Source organism: Peromyscus californicus, unplaced genomic scaffold (genome assembly GCF_007827085.1).
Source record: "Peromyscus californicus insignis strain IS unplaced genomic scaffold, ASM782708v3 Scaffold_21__1_contigs__length_65335640, whole genome shotgun sequence".
Lineage (NCBI taxonomy): Eukaryota > Metazoa > Chordata > Mammalia > Rodentia > Cricetidae > Peromyscus > Peromyscus californicus.
In genome coordinates this window covers 52,495,463-52,499,672 of record NW_026294514.1, presented here as the reverse complement: position 1 = coordinate 52,499,672, position 4,210 = coordinate 52,495,463, and the positions used below count along the sequence as shown (strand labels likewise).

Sequence of the window (4,210 nt, the reverse complement as noted above, 5' to 3'; positions counted from 1 at the left end):
CTGTTTGAGAAAAAAATCATAAAACTAATAAAGGTAGGCATTGTTGTAGAACATGTTCTTAACCTAGGTCAAGGTATGTAGTTCCTTTGTGGTAGGGAATGCTTTGGGGGAGCTAAAATACTAGATACCAAATTTGGCCATGAATTTATTGCTATGTGAGAATAATACAGAGGTAAAAGAAAATGAAACACTAAAGTAGAGTTTTATAAGGTATTAGGAAAAGTCATGTCAGAGATCCAGCATCAAATACATCGAACACGTGTATTATGCTGTATTGTAAGAGTTCAGAATATATCATTTCAGGTACACACACAACTATACATACATAAGAAAATGCTATATGGTTGATGCTGAAATATACATACACAAACAAAAATAATATGAAGGAAGAAGTTCACTAAAAAGTAATATGTTGTTATTAATTTCTATTTCTGTGTCCTCATTTTCCTGTGGAAGTATATGAGTTATAATAATTGTGAAATGTATGTTTTAAAATCATGTGTACGCAGTGAAATTTAGTGTTTATAACAGACACTCTGCAAATGTATGTTAGTTTATGTAAAAGGAAGTATGATAGCTTAGCATAATAATACTGAGAGCCAATTTTTTAAATTATTTATTTCCATTATTTAATAGCCCCATGAAGATTAAATACAATACAATTTTCTTATTTACATTGTTATTTCTTATGGAAACATAATTGTCTCTGATACAAACATGAAAAATATTAAGTATAATTTTTTGTTGTTGTTTTTGTTTTTCGAGACAGGGTTTCTCTTTGTAGTTTTGGAGCCTGTCCTGGATCTTGCTCTGTAGACCAGACTGGCCTTGAACTCACAGAGATCCACCTAGCTCTGCCTCCTGAGTGCTGGGATTAAAGGCATGAGCCACCACCGCCTAGCGTATAAATGCTTTTAAAGCATACTGCCTCTTGGCAGAATCTTATTTGAAGAAAGAGAAATATGTTGCAATGTCTTTATTGTTTTCTTTTCATTAATCCCGTGTAAAAGAAATATTATTCCGAGTGATGATCAACAGCAGTTTAGTGGTACACAGAAAAGAAGATATGTGAGTTAAATATTGTAAAATAACGGTAGTTCTGATTTTTATTGGCATTTTACTATTTATATTTTAATCAATTTTTTAATATTTTCTCACTTTTGTTCAAATTGTAATATGAAAACAGTCACAAGTAGCAACAGAACATTTGAGTTTTTAGAATTTTGCAATTATTAACAACACATTAAATTTAAGTGACTAAATACAGGATTCTAATTTCTGTTGAACCATGTATTCAGATAAGTGATTCATTCATTTGTTCATTTAATAAAACAAGAATTTATAAAAAGACACTACCTGACCTCTGGTATGGAATCTACGTGATCGTTAACACATAGTTCCTATTTTGGAATCCCTTCACATATTGGAGATCTATGTGTTCCCAATTAAATACTGATACTAAGATGAATTTACTTATTAAAGTAATGCTTAATACAGAAATGTATGAAAGCATACAGTAAAACAAGGTAAGAAATGTTGGTAACTGTGTAAGGGACTGGGGAGAATGAGTAACTTAGAACTCTCCGGAAAGGTATTCCTCAGGGAAGAGGCATTAGGTCAGTTCCAGCTCAATTCCTCCAAGTGCTCTGTCTGTGATGTGTATAGTGTCTTAAGAAATTAAGTTTTAGGAGTTCGATCCGGTAGCGGGAGCGGAGAGCGGACCCCAGAGAGCCCTGAGAGCCCCACCGCCGCCGCCGGTCTAGTCACCATCACATCCCGGCCCCAGTCACCACCACCGCAACCATGAGCAGCCAGGCCGAGACCCAGCAGCCGCCCGCCGCCCCCGCTGCCGCCCTCAGCGCCGCCAACACCAAGCCCGGCTCCACGGGCAGCGGTGCGGGGAGGGGCGGCCTCACATCAGCGGTGCCCGCCGGCGGGGACAAGAAGGTCATCGCAAGGAAGGTTTTGGGAACAGTAAAATGGTTCAATGTAAGGAACGGATAGGGTTTCAACAGGAATGACTCCAAGGAAGACGTATTTGTACACCAGACTGCCATAAAGAAGAATAACCCCAAAGTACCTTCGCAGTGTAGGAGATGGAGAGACTGTGGAGTTTGATGTTGTTGAAGGAGAAAAGGGTGCAGAGGCAGCAAATGTTACAGGACCTGGTGGAGTTCCAGTTCAAGGCAGTAAATACGCAGCAGACCGTAACCATTATAGACGCTATCCACGTCGGAGGGGTCCTCCACGCAATTACCAGCAAAATTACCAGAATAGTGAGAGTGGGGAAAAGAACCAGGGATCGGAAAGCGCTCCTGAAGGCCAAGCCCAACAACGCCGGCCCTATCGCAGGCAAAGGTTCCCACCTTACTACTTGAGGAGACCCTATGGGCGTCGATCACAGTATTCCAACCCTCCTGTGCAAGGAGAAGTGATGGAGGGTGCTGACAACCAGGGTGCAGGAGAGCAAGGTAGACCAGTGAGACAGAATATGTATCGGGGTTACAGACCACGATTCCGCAGGGGCCCTCCTCGTCAAAGACAGCCTAGAGAGGATGGCAATGAAGAGGACAAGGAAAATCAAGGAGATGAGACCCAAGGTCAGCAGCCACCTCAACGTCGGTACCCGCCGCAACTTCAATTACTGACGCAGATGCCCAGAGAACCCTAAACCACAAGATGGCAAAGAGACAAAAGCAGCCGATCCACCAGCTGAGAATTCGTCCGCTCCCGAGGCTGAGCAGGGCGGGGCTGAGTAAATGCCGGCTTACCATCTCTACCATCATCCGGTTTGGTCATCCAACAAGAAGAAATGATATGAAATTCCCGCAATAAGAAATGAACAAAGATTGGAGCTGAAGACCTTAAGTGCTTGCTTTTTGCCCGTTGACCAGATACACTAGAACTATCTGCATTATCTATGCAGCATGGGGTTTTTATTATTTTTACCTAAAGATGTCTCATTTTGGTAATGACAAATGTTTTGTTTTTTTTTTTTTTTTAAAAAGGTCTGGTTTTTCTCAATACACCTGTAATGGTTTTTAAATTGTTTCATATCTGGTCAAGTTGAGATTTTTAAGAACTTCATTTTTAATTTGTAATAAAAGTTTACAACTTGATTTTTTCAAAAAAGTCAACAAACTGCAAGCACCTGTTAATAAGGTCTTAAATAATAATAAAAAAAAGAAATTAAGTTTTAGAAGGTCACCAAGGAAATGACAATAGCTCATATTGCTTAGGAGTCTCATAGATCTCTTCAATCAACAACTTGAGCAAACGTTCTTTTAGTCATGCCTCTGGGGATTGTTAGATCATCTATGGATCTTGGAGGGGAATCGTTTTTTTACACTGAAGGCTCCTTTTAGCCCTGCCCCCCACCACACACACATACATTCACATATCTCATGCCAGTTTCTCAAAGACTCCTGAGGTTAGCATTACCAGTGTCCTTGTTGATCAGCCCCTGCCTTTGGGAGTCTGTAGTGTTCATTTGCCTATATATTTTTTGTATCTCATCTCCTCTGAAGGTGTGTTTTTAGTTCAATTATACAGAAGTTAAACTTGATCCCTTGGAACTTATGGGCACAGTTATTAGATTGAAATTTCTTCTCTTTGTATTGTGTTGAGCAATGATCATAGGACTTTTTTAGGACAATGGGTTTTCAGTATAACTTCATATAGTGCTTAAGAGAATGTTTAGAGAACACATTGGAAGATGTGTTTAAAGAAAACAAAATTTTAAACACTCGTGTCATGTTCTGAAACTGTAATACTTGGTTCTATGAGGACCAAAGGACTAAAAGGCTATTCCTACCTCCATGAAAGGCTTTATGGAGATGAGAGTGATCATTAATGGCATGCACATTTGCATAGTGATATATAAGGAAATCACCTACATAATATTTCCTAGCCTATATTTTTGCAAAACTGATCCATACATTACCATATATACATTCCAACAATTATTTTCATCAGAGCAAATAATGAACTGTAAAGAAATCAACATGGTTTAATAATTTTGAGATATATAATGTTGCACAAACTTGACCAAATTATCATGGAGCCTCATCTAAACTATCTCACTATACTATTGCCTTTTCAACCACAGGATAAAAATCCTTTCTAACTATAGTCAGGAGTTCCATTATACGATACAGGAGAACGACATAAAACACTTTAATTCCATTTGGTACTTAATCATCTATACTTT

General features: G+C 38.9%; 1 pseudogene; it reads left to right on the top strand.

Moving 5' to 3' along the window:
* Positions 1-1,803: 1,803 nt before the first annotated feature.
* Positions 1,804-2,989, top strand: LOC128117374 (Y-box-binding protein 1-like; annotated as a pseudogene).
* The last annotated feature ends 1,221 nt before the right edge of the window (positions 2,990-4,210 follow it).